The sequence below is a fragment of the Eleutherodactylus coqui genome, chromosome 3 (genome assembly GCF_035609145.1).
Source record: "Eleutherodactylus coqui strain aEleCoq1 chromosome 3, aEleCoq1.hap1, whole genome shotgun sequence".
Lineage (NCBI taxonomy): Eukaryota > Metazoa > Chordata > Amphibia > Anura > Eleutherodactylidae > Eleutherodactylus > Eleutherodactylus coqui.
This window is the reverse complement of record NC_089839.1, coordinates 316991140-317007665: the sequence shown is the minus strand read 5'-3', so window position 1 is coordinate 317007665 and position 16526 is coordinate 316991140. Positions and strand designations below refer to the sequence as shown.

The following is a 16526-nucleotide window of genomic DNA, read 5'->3' as shown; positions in this document are numbered from 1 at the left end:
CTATAGATCCCCTCCCCCCATATATCACACCACCCCCTATAGATCCCCTCCCTCCATATATCACAGCACCTCCTATAGATCCCCTCCCCCCATATATCACAGCACCTCCTATAGATCCCATCCCCTCCCCCCATATATCACAGCACCTCCTATAGATCCCATCCCCTCCCCCCATATATCACAGCACCTCCTATAGATCCCATCTCCTCCCCCCATATATCACAGCACCTCCTATAGATCCCATCCCCTCCCCCCATATATCACAGCACCTCCTATAGATCCCATCCCCTCCCCCCATATATCACAGCACCTCCTATAGATCCCATTGTCTCCCATATATATCCCAGCACCCCCTATAGTTCCCATCTCCTCCTGCCCTGTATATCACAGCACTCCTTGAAGATCCCCTTCCCTCCCCCTACATATATATCAGCACCTCCTATAGATCCCATCCCCTCCCCTATATATCACAGCACCTCCTATAGATCCCATCCCCTCCCCCCATATATCACACCACCCCCTATAGATCCAATTCCCCCATATATCACACCACAACCTATAGATCCGATCTCCTCTCCCATATATTACAGCACCCCCTAGAGATCTTGCTCCTCCCCCCATGTATCACAACACCTTCTAAAGGATCCCATCTCCTCCCCCATATATGGAAGCACCTCCTATAGATCCTGTCCCCTCCCCCTATATATCACAGCACTTCCTATAGACCCCATCTCCTCCCCCATATATGGAAGCACCTCCTATAGATCCCGTCCCCTCCCCCTATATATCACAGCACTTCCTATAGACCCCATCTCCTCCCCCATACATTACAGCACCACATATAGGTCCCATCTTCTCCTGCCCCTATAGATCTGTACTGTTACTGGTGATAATCACTGGGTTATTATATATTAGGGATTCATCTCATAATTTATAGCCCTCCCACAATCCTCTGCTCTAAAGCCCTTTTCTATCTGGAGGGGCTTATAGCACTTTTCATCCTGAACTGCCCGGTACTTGAATAGAATGTGAGACGTACAGTAAAGACTGACACGCAGTCACTTGAATACTCCCTTCATGTATGTTTCACGATCCGCCTGTGGATTACATGTTTTCCTTGCATGGAATTTCTTATGACACACAGTTAGTGACTCTACAAAGCGATGCCTGAGGGGATAGTCTGGAAAAGAGGCGCTGCAGCAGCCAGCCATGAGGCACATCTATCTGATGTCAGATCCTCGCCGGGTCCGGGCTTGTTCTACACAAAACCTCCTGGAATGTCCCAAAGGGGAGGAAAAGTGCCGAAATCTGAGAGAGACGTCACCGAAGACAAGAAAGCGTCTGCTCGGACTCCACACTGACTGACGGCCGCGGACACTGCGGGCTCTGGAGGACAGAGCTCCATCCAGCCACTGCTCAGTCTGGGTGTCAGTCCTAACTGCAGCTCTGGCATTCTATTCATAAATCAGGGGGCGCAGGATTGTGGGACATCAGATGATATAAGCTATAGTAACAGCACCGCAGCTGTGATAACATCAGAAAGGGCAATGAATGCACCAAGTGCCGGAACGCTGCTGTGCCAGGTGCAGCGGCCGCAGCGGGCAGAGAGGAACTGGCAGAACAACAGACTGTGCCCCCCGGTGTCAGGAGACCCCCAGGGGTTCAGGCGGAATGTGCCTCCCTCTCATCTCAGAGGGGCCCATTGTCCGAGCCAAAAGACACAGGACCCCGCAGAACTGGCCGCGCATCAAACGCAACAACCCAACGCTGTGGGAGGGGCTGCAGCAGCAACACATAACAGTGGGGTCTTCTTTTGGGCCCCCTAGGACACCAGGGCCCCGGCACCCTCCTGAGAACATGTACAGCCCAGCACGCCTTAAAGGGCCAGCGCCCAGTGTATGATGAAAGCTTCCAGAACTTTCTAGCAGTCTTTGGAATTCATATCTTCACCATTTTCAAGATCTCTGCTTGCTGTTAATGAAAAGGAACAATCATTGTTTACATCCTAAGGCTGAAAACCCGTCCTGAACAAAGTCCAGCGCTCACCGCTGAGGGTCTGCTGCAACGTATCAGTGCAGACAATCCTCTGTGAGGCACTTGTCACCATCACCCCATGTGGTACCCCAACACCTACTCTACGATGTGGGGGGCACCTGACACACGGGCTGGGGGTGAGGATGGCGCTGACCCTGAACGACCGCTGCTGAGTCAGCAGGGGGCGAAAGGACCGTAGAACATGTGTGGCTGACGCTTCCCATGCCGCACCCGCGCCTCTCTTTGTTTGCTGTATGTGAATTAGGTTTTAGAAATGTACATGCAGCTCTGGAGGTGACTGGAGTGTAACATGATCTGACAGTAGATTGTGAATGCAGCTCTGGAGGGGACTGGAGTGTAATATGATCTGACAGTAGATTGTGAATGCAGCTCTGGAGGTGACTGGAGTATACCATGATCTGACAGTAGATTGTGAATGCAGCTCTGGAGGGGACTGGAGTGTAACATGATCTGACAGTAGATTGTGAATGCAGCTCTGGAGGGGACTGGAGTGTAACATGATCTGACAGTAGATTGTGAATGCAGCTCTGGAGGTGACTGGAGTATACCATGATCTGACAGTAGATTGTGAATGCAGCTCTGGAGGTGACTGGAGTATACCATGATCTGACAGTAGATTGTGAATGCAGCTCTGGAGGTGACTGGAGTGTAACATGATCTGACAGTAGATTGTGAATGCAGCTCTGGAGGTGACTGGAGTGTAACATGATCTGACAGTAGATTGTGAATGCAGCTCTGGAGGGGACTGGAGTGTAACATGATCTGACAGTAGATTGTGAATGCAGCTCTGGAGGGGACTGGAGTGTAACATGATCTGACAGTAGATTGTGAATGCAGCTCTGGAGGTGACTGGAGTGTAAGGCGTGATAAGACTCCTAGAGGACGGGTTAAGCAGCATAGAGAGCGGCAGCAGCTCCTGCGCCAGGACACGGCCATATCACCGCCCCCTCGTACCGTGGAGTGTGATCCGTGTACTCGGGGGTTTGGGGCAGAATCTCCCGCGTCTGCAGAAATACTCGTCAGGCATGAAAGCTGCCTTGTAGGTGCTGTCAGCGGCGGTCACCCCACGGCCGCACGCCGGGCCAACATGGCGCCACGATGGCAGAACGTTCCTGCTACTGAAACGGAAATTCAGACGCAACCAAAAATAGGAGATTCTGTCCACTACAAGAAACGCCAAAATATCTTCCCCGCGGCGCGTTTATTCCTGGCGCCGCGGCACAAGTCGCACCTTCGTGTTGGCACAAATTAATTTGGACAAATTTACTATTAATTTGCACCAAAAAGCACAACTGATCCGCCACTGGCTGCGCCTTTCAAAGTATCTAGAAAAGGGGGCGGAGTCTGAGTGGGGGAGGGTTCAGAGACATCTAGGACATGCAACTTTTTAAAAAGTTGCAAAATCGGTCGCAGTCCCAGTCCAGCAGCTGGGGACCCTTTTACACGGGGCAGCAAAGACCGCGGAGCGGGACAGAGATCCCTTCCGGACGCCCGCCGCTGTCGTTCGTAGCGGCTCCTGTTTCACGGGCCGATTGCCGCTCAGTTTTTATGCATGCAGAAACTGAAGATGAACGATAAGCGAAGGAGTCATTCAGGCGCAGAAGATCCGCGGCCCGCGTAAAAAAAACCAACTCCGCCTCTCTGGGCGCACTCAGACATGCGACAAATGTATCGCCGCGCGGCATTGTAGACGTCTGTAGCATCTGAAGAAAGGGAGAAGGTGGCAGAAATGTATGCGGCTGCCCTCACAGTTACCGCCATTAGCACAGCGTCCCGCGCGCCGCATGACTCCGCTACGAAACCGCCATTGATGTCAATAGGACCTGGGAGACCAGCGCTCGAACGCAGTTCTAACGCCACGATTTTTGAGCGCTGTCTGCTCTATTTTCGCACTTTATAACGCACTTCACCCGTCACCGTGGTTTCGCGCAGCATTTTCTGAGCACGTGTGCGAGAGTCGCCTTATACGGTATCCTGTAATGTTATACTAATACCAGGACGGTCAAATCACTCTATAGTCATAGTGACCCCCACAGGGGCCCTACTAGTAATAGTGACCCCCACAGGGGCCCTACTAGTAATAGTGACCCCCACAGGGGCCCTACTAGTAATAGTGACCCCCACAGGGGCCCTTACTAGTAATAGTGACCCCCACAGGGGCCCTACTAGTAATAGTGACCCCCACAGGGGCCCTACTAGTAATAGTGACCCCCACAGGGGCCCTACTAGTAATAGTGACCCCCACAGGAGCCCTACTAGTAATAGTGACCCCCACAGGGGCCCTACTAGTAATAGTGACCCCCACAGGGGCCCTACTAGTAATAGTGACCCCCACAGGGGCCCTACTAGTAATAGTGACCCCCACAGGGGCCCTACTAGTAATAGTGACCCCCACAGGGGCCCTACTAGTAATAGTGACCCCACTAGTGATAGTGGCTCCTATATAGGTGGCTTTAGTCATAATAGTGCTCCCCTGAGTGGCCCCAGTAGTAATAGTTAAACACACAATGGCCCAATTAGTAATAGTAACCCAGTAGTAATAGTGGCTCCCATAGTGGCCCCAGTAGTACTAGTCAACCAATAGTGCTCCAATAGTAATAGTGACCCCAGTAGTAATAGTGACCCCAGTAGTAATAGTGGCTCCTATATAGGCGGCTTTAGTAGTAATAGTATTCCCCTTAGTGGATTCTAGTTGTAATAGTGTCCCCCACAGTGGCCCCAGAAGTAATAGTGATCCCCATAGTAGTCTCAGTAGTAATAGTGACTCCCATAGTGGCCCCAGTAGTAATAATGTCACAGAGTGGCCCCAGTGGTAATAGTGTCCTAGTCGTAATACTGCCCTCATAGTGCCCCTATTAATAATTATAGTGCCCCCATGGTGGTTCCAGTAATAATAGTGGCCCCTAGTAGTAGTGCCCCTATAGTCGCTACTATTATTGGTAGTGCCCCCATAGCGGCTGCTAGTAGTAATAGTGCCCCCATAGCGGCTGCTAGTAGTAATAGTGCCCCCATAGCGGCTGCTAGTAGTAATAGTGCCCCCATAGTGGCTCCTAGTAGTAATAGTGACCCCCATAGTGGCTCCTAGTAGTAATAGTGACCCCCGTAGTGGCTCCTAGTAGTAATAGTGTCCCCCATAATGGCTCCTAGTAGTAATGGTGCCCCCATAGTGGCTCCTAGTAGTAATAGTGACCCCCGTAGTGGCTCCTAGTAGTAATAGTGACCCCCGGAGTGGCTCCTAGTAGTAATAGTGACCCCCGTAGTGGCCCCAGTAGTAATGGTGCCCCCATAGTTTCTCCTAGTACTATTAGTGACCCCCATAGTGGCCCCAGTAGTAATAGTGCCCCCATAGTGGCTCCTAGTAGTAATAGTGCCCTCATATTGGCTCCTAGTAGTAATAGTGCCCCCATAGTGGCTTCTAGTAGTAGTAGTGCCCTCATAGTGGTTCCTAGTAGTAATAGTGGCCCCAATAGTAATAGTGATCCCCATATTGGCCTCAGTAATAATAGGGAACCCATTGTGGCTGCAGTTGTAATAGTGCTTCCCTTAGAGGCCCCATTAGTAATATTGACCCCATAGTGGCCCCCAGTAGTAATAGTGACCCTAGTCATAGTAGTCCCCCTATAGTACCCCCATTAATAATAGTGGCTCCTAGTAGTAATAGTGCCCCCATAGTGGCTCCTAGCAGTAATAGGGCCCTTATAGTGGCTCCTGGTAGTAATAGTGGCCCCAGTAGTAATAGCGATCCCCATAGTGGCCCCAGTAGTAATAGTACCCCAATAGTGGCTCCTAGTAGTAATAGTTCCAGAATAGTGGCTCCTAATAGTAATAGTGCCCCATAGTGGCCCCCAGTAGTGATAGTGACCCCCCCATAATGCCCCATAGTAGCCCCAACAGTAATAGTGACCCTAGTCATAGTAGTGCCCTCATAGTGCCCCCATTAATAATAGTGGCCCCTAGTAGTAATAGTGACCTCATACTGGCTCCTAGTAGTAATAGGGCCTACATAGTGGCTCCTAGTAGTAATAGTGCCCCCAGTAGTAATAGAGATCCCCATAGTGGCTCCTAGTAGTATTAGTATCCCCATAGTGGCTCCTAGTAGTATTAGTATCCCCATAGTGGCTCCTAGTAGTATTAGTGCCCCCATAGTGGCTCCTTGTAGTATTAGTGTCCCCATAGTGGCTCCTTGTAGTATTAGTGCCCCCATAGTGGCTCCTAGTAGTATTAGTGCCCCCAGAGTGCCTCCTAGTAGTATTAGTGACCGCAAAATGGTTCCTAGTACTATTAGTACCCCCACAGTGGCTCCTAGTATTAATAGTGCCCCCCACAGTGGCCTCAGTACTAATAGTGCCTGCATAGTGGCTCCTAGTCTTAATAGTGCCCCCATAGTGGCTCCTAGTATTAATAGTGGCCCCAGTAGTAATAGTGATCCCCATAGTGGCCTCATTAATAATAATAAACTCATAGTGCCCTAGTAGTAATAATGATCCCATAGTGTCTCCTTGTAGTAATAGTGCCCCCATAGTGGCCCCAGTAGTAATACTCAACCCATAGTGGCTCCTAGTACTATTGGTGCCCCCATAGTGGCTCCTAGTACTATTGGTGCCCCCATAGTGGCTCCTAGTACTATTGGTGCCCCCATAGTGGCTCCTAGTACTATTATTGCCCCATAGTGGCTCCTAGTAATAATAGTGAACCCATAGTGCTCCAGTTGAAATAATGATCCCGTAGTGGCTCCCAGTAGTAATAGTGATCCCCATTGTGGCTCCTAGTAGTAATAGTGCCCCACAGTGGCTCCTAGTAGTAATAGTGCCCCCACAGTGGCTCCTAGTAGTAATAGTGCCCCCATAGTGGCTCCTAGTATTAATAGTATTACCCATAGTGGCCCCAGTAGTAATAGTGAATCCATAGTGGCTGCAGTAGTAATAGTGACCCCAGTAGTAATAGTGAATCCATAGTGGCTGCAGTAGTTATAGTGACCCCCACAGTGGCTCCTAGTAGTAATAGTGATTCCCACAGTGGCTCCTAGTAGTAATAGTGCCCCCATAGTAACTCCTAGTACCAATAGCGATCCCCAGAGTGGCCCTAGTAATAATAGTGCCCCCCATAATGGCTCCTAGTAGTAATGGTGCCCCCATAGTGGCTTCTAGTAGTAATGATGCCCCCATAGTGGCTCCTAGTAGTAATGATGCCCCCATAGTGGCTCCTAGTAGTAATAGTGCCCCCAGTAGTAACAGTGACCGCCACAGTGGCCCCAGTAGTAATAGTCACCCATATAGTGGCCGATTAGTAATAATGACCCCACAGTGGCACCAGTTGTAATAGTCACCTCTATAGTGGCCCGATTAGTAATATTGCCCCCATAGTATCTCCTAGTAGTAATAGTGCCCCCATAGTGGCTCCTAGTAATAATAGTGCCCCCATAGTGGCTCCTAGTAGTAATAGTGACCCCATAGTGGCTCCTAGTAATAATAGTGCCCCCATAGTGGCTCCTAGTAGTAATATTGCCCCCATAGTATCTCCTAGTAGTAATAGTGCCCCCATAGTGGCTCCTAGTAATAATAGTGACCCCATAGTATCTCCTAGTAGTAATAGTGACCCCATAGTATCTCCTAGTAGTAATAGTGCCCCCATAGTGGCTCCTAGTAATAATAGTGCCCCCATAGTGGCTCCTAGTAGTAATAGTGACCCCATAGTGGCTCCTAGTAGTAATAGTGCCCCCATAGTGGCTCCTAGTAGTAATAGTGCCCCCATAGTGGCTCCTAGTAGTAATAGTGCCCCCATAGTGGCTCCTAGTAGTAATAGTGCCCCCATAGTGGCTCCTAGTAGTAATAGTGACCCCATAGTGGCTCCTAGTAGTAATAGTGACCCCATAGTGGCTCCTAGTAGTAATAGTGACCCCCGTAGTGGCTCCTAGTAGTAATAGTGACCCCATAGTGGCTCCAGTAGTAATAGTGCCCCCCCATAATGGCTCCTAGTAGTAATAGTGCCCCCATAGTGGCTCCAGTAGTAATAGTGCCCCCCATAATGGCTCCTAGTAGTAATGGTGCCCCCATAGTGGCTCCTAGTAGTAATAGTGACCCCATAGTGGCTCCTAGTAGTAATAGTGCCCCCATAGTGGCTCCAGTAGTAATAGTGCCCCCCATAATGGCTCCAGTAGTAATAGTGACCCCATAGTGGCTCCTAGTAGTAATAGTGACCCCATAGTGGCTCCTAGTAGTAATAGTGCCCCCATAGTGGCTCCAGTAGTAATATTGCCCCCCATAATGGCTCCTAGTAGTAATGGTGCCCCCATAGTGGCTCCTAGTAGTAATAGTGCCCCCATAATGGCTCCTAGTAGTAATGGTGCCCCCATAGTGGCTCCCATTAGTAATAGTGCCCCTATAATGGCTCCTAGTAGTAATAGTGCCCCAATAGTGGCTCCTAGTAGTAATAGTGCCCCCATAGTGGCTCCCATTAGTAATAGTGACCCCATAGTGGCTCCTAGTATTAATATTGCCCCCATAGTGGCTCCTAGTAGGAATAGTGGCCCCAGTAGTAACAGTGACCGCCACAGTGGCCCCAGTAGTAATAGTCACCCCTATAGTGGCCCGATTAGTAATAGTGACCCCACCGTGGCCCCAGTAGATATAGTGTGCCACCATAGTAGAGTCTGGGACCGTTGACCTCTCCTCTCGGCGTCTGCGCTGTGTACAGGTGGTAGAAATCAGCGGTCACAGACTCTCCAGAGGCCGCAGGACCGCTGCTGCAGGCAGGGTGCCACACTAGCGAGCCACATTAGATGAGGTGGTGGGCCGGTTCACCCCGCGGGCCCTGTGTGTATAGTGTAAACCTATCTCACATTGTGGTGGTCTTTCAGAGAAGCCCATTCACATCTTACGTCTGCGCCGCTAACAGCATAGTAATAATAATCGCCATTCGCTCGGACGCCCGCCTGATGGCATTCTGCGCTGCAGGAGTAAATATAAACACTCGCAGTTGTGCAAGTTTGGGAACAAAACGTGTTTTTGCAGAGCGCTGTGTTACCGTGGCAACCAGGATTTCCTGGTACATAATGCCACCATCATGCACACAACCTGAGCCCTCGCTGCAGTCAGCCCCCCGCCGGGCGAACCGCGTCACGTGTAGCGCTGAGTCCAGCGGATGGAACCTGCTCATTGTTGCATACGGAGCTCCTGGCATGGGGGTCACCAGCAGATGATGGGGGTCACCAGCAGATGATGGGGGTCGCCAGTAGATGATGGGGGGTTGCTAGTAGATGTTGGGGGGTTGCTAGTAGATGTTGGGGGTCGCTAGTAGATGTTGGGGGGCTCCAGTAGATGATGTGGGTCACCAGCAGATGTTGGGGGGGTCGACAGCAGATGTTGGGGGGTTGCTAGTAGATGTTGGGGGTCGCTAGTAGATGTTGGGGGGCTCCAGTAGATGTTGGGGGATTGCTAGTAGATGTTGGGGGTCTCCAGTAGATGATGTGGGTCACCAGTAGATGTTGGGGGTCGCCAGTAGATGATGGGGGTCGCCAGCAGATGATGGGGGTCGCCAGCAGATGATGGGGGTCGCCAGTAGATGATGGGGGTCGCCAGCAGATGATGGGGGGTTGCTAGTAGATGTTGGGGGTCTCCAGTAGATGATGGGGTGTTGCTAGTAGATGTTGGGGGTCGCCAGTAGATGATGGGGTGTTGCTAGTAGATGTTGGGGGTCGCCAGCAGATGATGGGGGGATGCTAGTAGATGTTGGGGGTCGCTAGTAGATGTTGGGGGGCTCCAGTAGATGTTGGGGGGTCACCAGTAGATGTTGGAGGTCGCCAGCAGATGTTGGGGGGGTCGACAGCAGATGTTGGGGGGGTCGACAGCAGATGTTTGGGGGGGCACCCACGCTGTCGTGCTCCGATTTCCCGCATATCCTTAGTTGTAGATATGTTGAGCACGTAGACCAATGTGGCACTGGTCTCTGGGGCTCTGTGATTGGTCGGACAGTCGCACACGCAGCGGACGCTCCTCTATTCTTTACCTTTCTGGATTCCTTCATCTTCATGGAACCTGAGGAGGAGATCAGCGCCAAAAAGATCCAAAACAGCCGTTTCCTGCTTGATCCCATTCTGTCGGGGGCCGTCACGTTTGCGTCATCATCGTTCCGGTAAGCTCCGTGCAAATTCCACATGAGAGGTGCGTGACAATCAGGCGGTGATCACAGAAGGTCCCGCCATTTCTATTGTTCCCTCAGCGTAAGCTCCGCACACGAGCGGATGGGTCCAGGAAGCTGAGATATGGGGGTCTGTTTGCAGGGTCTTCCCTCCATGTCAGTGCGAGCACCTCAACAAACAGCGCCTCACATCTCAGCTCCACTGGACTCCCATACAGTACGCCATTAGACGATTGTGGGCAAGCGGCTGCAGGGAGCGCGGCGTATTCCTGACATCTACTCAATGTAAATACCAATTATGGGCGCTACAAAGCGCCGCTCAGCGGTGTGATGAAGGGGCGCCGCTCAGCGGTGTGATGAAGGGGCGCCGCTCAGCGGTGTGATGAAGGGGCGCCGCTCAGCGGTGTGATGAAGGGGCGCCGCTCAGCGGTGTGATGAAGGGGCGCCGCTCAGCGGTGTGATGAAGGGGCGCCGCTCAGCGGTGTGATGAAGGGGCGCCGCTCAGCGGTGTGATGAAGGGGCGCCGCTCAGCGGTGTGATGAAGGGGCGCCGCTCAGCGGTGTGATGAAGGGGCGCCGCTCAGCGGTGTGATGAAGGGGCGCCGCTCAGCGGTGTGATGAAGGGGCGCCGCTCAGCGGTGTGATGAAGGGGCGCCGCTCAGCGGTGTGATGAAGGGGCGCCGCTCAGTACGGAAAAATGTGCAACAACATGGCCAAGAAAATGTAGCAAAGTCTGACGGCGGCAGCGCCTCCCGCCTCGCATTGTGGGGGTCCTCCAGACTGACGGAGGGGCTCATCAGTGTAATACGTGGCGGTCTGCGGGATGGAGCCGGCAGCTGCGCAGCTACCTCCATGTTAACGGCTGACCTGGCTGATTAATTAGACCGTGCGTTTTACGGCTAATCAGAGGAGTCAGCGGATGCTTGGCAGGCGGTGCAGCTGCTTCCCTGCATGATGTGCACTAATGATGGGAAACGGCCGCGATGACACGAGCTCACAGCCCTGCACCCCTCCATAGTGAAGCTGCCCTCATCCAGAGGGGCGTGATGTGAATCCCAGAACGACAGTGAAGACTGACACTTACACAGGAAGGGATAGGGCCTCGCCGGTCACTACACCATAACGGAGGCCAGACGACGGCCCGGCTCCCAGCAACCAATCACAGCGCAGCTTGCATTCCATCTCTTCCTGTGGTAAAGTGAAAGCTACACTGTGATTGGCTGCTGGGATGGCCACTCGGTATCCATGACAACCACTCCCATCAGGGAGGAAACAAGCAGTCAGAACTGCTGGTCCTGCAGACTTGGGGGCCACAAACAGAGCAAGGTGGCTGCGGCATGAGGGGCAGATGGCAGTATGATGGCGGCTGCCAGCAGTAAGATCTCCTCGGCCGGGTACTTCCCTCCAGTAACACAGACCCCCAGGAGAAGGGCCGCTGCCAGGGGCACCAGGGGTCATAGAGGGGGCTGGTAGCTCTGACCTGCACTGACACACTGTTTCAAACCCTCAGCTGTGGGTGAGGTATTGGGCCAGGACATTAATATTTCCATTCACTGACTGATAGTTATATAAGGCGTTTGGCTTCTGCTTCAGTCCAGCGCTCCGCACCTCGGGAACATACATATATATGAGGCTCTCCCTACCATCCGGCGCTGCCCCCATCCTGGTTTCCGTCTTTTACATGGGATAGACAGCCCCGAGGACTCCGCAGGGACGGCGGCCATGACACCATAGACCCTCAGGGTGACCGCCCACTACGGTTATTTTTCACTGCAGAATTCGCAGCGTTTTTTTTCTGCAGGGGTTTTGCGCGATTTTAACATTACAAGTCCCATAGACCCCTGCAGAAAAGAACTGAAAAAAACTGCAGTGGGTGGTCACCCTTACGGCGCAGACCCCATTCCACTTTGGTTTCCACCCCATACAGATTTCAAGGAAGATGGAAACCCGACATGGAGCCGCTGCGGGACGACAAGAAGGAGTCGCAAGGAAAGCCTCCTACTGTGTATATATATATATATATCTCACCGGCATGAACATAAAAGCCAAACCTGTTACGTGGAAAGACACAAATGTGCTTTATGCTGTTAGTATCACAGTCTATGTCACTAATATTACAGTGCAGTGTATCAGCTAGCATTGATATTACAGTGTAGCTGAGTAATATGATGCAGTGTATCATCTATCATTGATATTACAGTGTAGCTGAGTAATATGATGCAGTGTATCAGCTACACTATAATATCAATGATAGATGATACACTGCATCATATTACTCAGCTACACTGTAATATCAATGATAGATGATACACTGCATCATATTACTCAGCTACACTGTAATATCAATGATAGATGATACACTGCATCATATTGCTCAGCTACACTGTAATAGCAATGATATATGATACACTGCATCATATTGCTCAGCTACACTGTAATATCAATGATAGATGATACACTGCATCATATTACTCAGCTACACTGTAATATCAATGATAGATGATACACTGCATCATATTACTCAGCTGCACTGTAATATCAATGATATATGATACACTGCATCATATTACTCAGCTACACTGTAATATCAATGATAGATGATACACTGCATCATATTGCTCAGCCACACTGTAATATCAATGACATTTGATACACTGCACTGTATCACTCAGTTAGGGCTTAGTCACACAGACTCTGATCCGCTCGCGTTTCTAGATGATAAAACGGCCGCACAGCGTGCAGACGAATCTCCGCATGGCCGGCTCCATTGCCAGCCATATGTTCTTTTTTCTGGCCAGTGCGGAGATTCGTACACACCTGCAGTGCGGCTGTTTTATCGTCCAGAAACACGGACTCAGTGTGACTGAGCCCGTATACTGTAATGTCAATGATATGATACACTGCACTGTATCACTCAATTACAGTGTAATATCAATGATTTGTGATACACTGCACTGTATCAATCAGCTACACTGCAATATCAATGATATATGACACTCTGCACTGTATCCCTCAGTTGTAGTATAATATTAACGATATATGATCCACTGCACTGTATCACTGTTACACTGTAATATCAATGATATTTGATACGCTGGCTCATATCACTCAGTTACACTGTATTACCAATGATATATTATATACTGCACCGTATCACTCAGCTACACTGTAATATCAATGATATGATACACTGCATTGTAACACTCAGTTACACTGCAATATTGATGACATATGATACATTGCACCATATTACTCAGCTTCACTGTAATATTAAAAAATATTTGATACACAGCACTGTATCACTCAGTTACACTGTAATATTAATGATATGATACACTGCACTGTATCACTCAGTTACACTGTAATATTAATGATATGATACACTGCACTGTATCACTCAGTTACACTGTAATATTAATGATATGATACACTGCACTGTATCACTCAGTTACACTGTAATAACAATGATACATAATACACTGCACCGTATCACTCAGCTACACTTAAATACCACTGATTTATCACACATTGCATCATGTTACTCAGCTACACTGTAATATTAATGATGTTTGATACAGTGCACTGTATCACTCAGTTACACTGCAATGTCACTGCTATATTATACACTGCACTGTATCATTCAGTTACACCGTAATATCACTGATATATGACACACTACGCTGTATCACTCAGCTACACTGTAATATCAATGATATATGATACACTGCACTGTATCATGCAGTTACATTGAAATATAATACACTGCACTGTATCACGCAGTTACACTGTAATATCAATTATATAATATACACTACACTGTATCACTCAGCTACACTGTAATATCAATGATATGTGATACACTGCACTGTATCATGCAGTTACATTGAAATATAATACACTGCACTGTATCACGCAGTTACACTGTAATATCAATGATATAATATACACTGCACTGTATCACTCAGCTACACTGTAATGTTAATGAGATATTATACACTGCACTGTATCACTCAGCTACACTGTAATGTTAATGAGATATTATACACTGCACTGTATCACTCAGTTGTACTGTAATATCAATGACATATGATACGCTGCACTGTATCACTCAGTTACACTGTAATATCAATAATATGTGATACACTGCACTGTATCACTCAGCTACACTGTAATGTTAATGAGATATTATACACTGCACTGTATCACTCAGCTACACTGTAATGTTAATGAGATATGATACACTGCACTGTATCTCTCTGTTACACTGCTATATCATTGATATGATACACTGCACTGTATCACTCAGCTACACTGTAATATCAATGATACACAGCTGAGTGATACAGTGCAGTGTATCATATATCAATGATATAGCAGTGTAACTGAGTGATATAGTGCAGTGTATAATATATCATTGCTATTACAGTGTAGCTGAGTGATACAGTGCAGTGTATAATATATCATTGCTATTACAGTGTAGCTGAGTGATACAGTGCAGTGTATCATATCAATCATATCGCAATATAACTGAGTGATAAAGTGCAGTGCATCATCTATCATTGATATTACAGTGTAGCTGAGCGAGACAGTGCAGTGTATCATATATCATTGATATTGCAGTGTAACAGAGTGATACAGTGCAGTGTCTCCTATATAATTGGTATTACAGTGTAGCTGAGTGATACAGTGCAGTGTATCATATATCATTGATATTACAGTGTAGCTGAGTGATACAGTGCAGTTTATCATATATCATTTATATTGCAGTGTAGCTGACTGATACAGTGCAGTTTATCATATTTCATTTATATTGCAGTGTAGCTCAGTGATACAGTGTAGTTTATCATATGCCATTGATATTACAGTGTAGCTGAGTGAGACAGTGCAGTGTATCATATATCATTGATATTACAGTGTAGCTGATGGATATGATGCGGTGTGTGATATATCATTGATATTAAAGTGTAGCTGAATGATACGGTACACCGTATCATATATCATTACTATTACACTACAACAGAGTGATACAGTGCAGTGTATCATATTTCATTAATATTACACTACAGCTGAGTGATACAGTGTAGTTTATCATATATCATTTATATTGCAGTGTAGCTGAGTAATATGATGCAATGTATCATATATCATTGATAATGCAGTGTAACTGAGTGGCAGTGCAGTGTATCAAACATCATTAATATTACAGGGTAGCTGAGTGATACAGTGCAGTGTTTCATGCAGTTACATTGAAATATAATACACTGCACTGTATCACGCAGTTACACTGTAATATCAATGATATAATATACACTGCACTGTATCACTCAGCTACACTGTAATGTTAATGAGATATTATACACTGCACTGTATCACTCAGCTACACTGCAATATCAATGATATATGACACTCTGCACTGTATCCCTCAGTTGTAGTATAATATTAACGATATATGATCCACTGCACTGTATCACTGTTACACTGTAATATCAATGATATTTGATACGCTGGCTCATATCACTCAGTTACACTGTATTACCAATGATATATTATATACTGCACCGTATCACTCAGCTACACTGTAATATCAATGATATGATACACTGCATTGTAACACTCAGTTACACTGCAATATTGATGACATATGATACATTGCACCATATTACTCAGCTTCACTGTAATATTAAAAAATATTTGATACACAGCACTGTATCACTCAGTTACACTGTAATATTAATGATATGATACACTGCACTGTATCACTCAGTTACACTGTAATATTAATGATATGATACACTGCACTGTATCACTCAGTTACACTGTAATATTAATGATATGATACACTGCACTGTATCACTCAGTTACACTGTAATATTAATGATATGATACACTGCACTGTATCACTCAGTTACACTGTAATAACAATGATACATAATACACTGCACCGTATCACTCAGCTACACTTAAATACCACTGATTTATCACACATTGCATCATGTTACTCAGCTACACTGTAATATTAATGATGTTTGATACAGTGCACTGTATCACTCAGTTACACTGCAATGTCACTGCTATATTATACACTGCACTGTATCATTCAGTTACACCGTAATATCACTGATATATGACACACTACGCTGTATCACTCAGCTACACTGTAATATCAATGATATATGATACACTGCACTGTATCATGCAGTTACATTGAAATATAATACACTGCACTGTATCACGCAGTTACACTGTAATATCAATTATATAATATACACTACACTGTATCACTCAGCTACACTGTAATATCAATGATATGTGATACACTGCACTGTATCATGCAGT

General features: G+C 47.6%; 1 protein-coding gene across 1 annotated transcript in view; it reads right to left on the bottom strand.

The window, feature by feature from the left end:
• Window positions 1-16526, bottom strand: part of SLC6A9 (solute carrier family 6 member 9) — a 163011-nt gene that overhangs the window by 109929 nt on the left and 36556 nt on the right. The gene's annotated exons all lie outside the window — the stretch shown is intronic.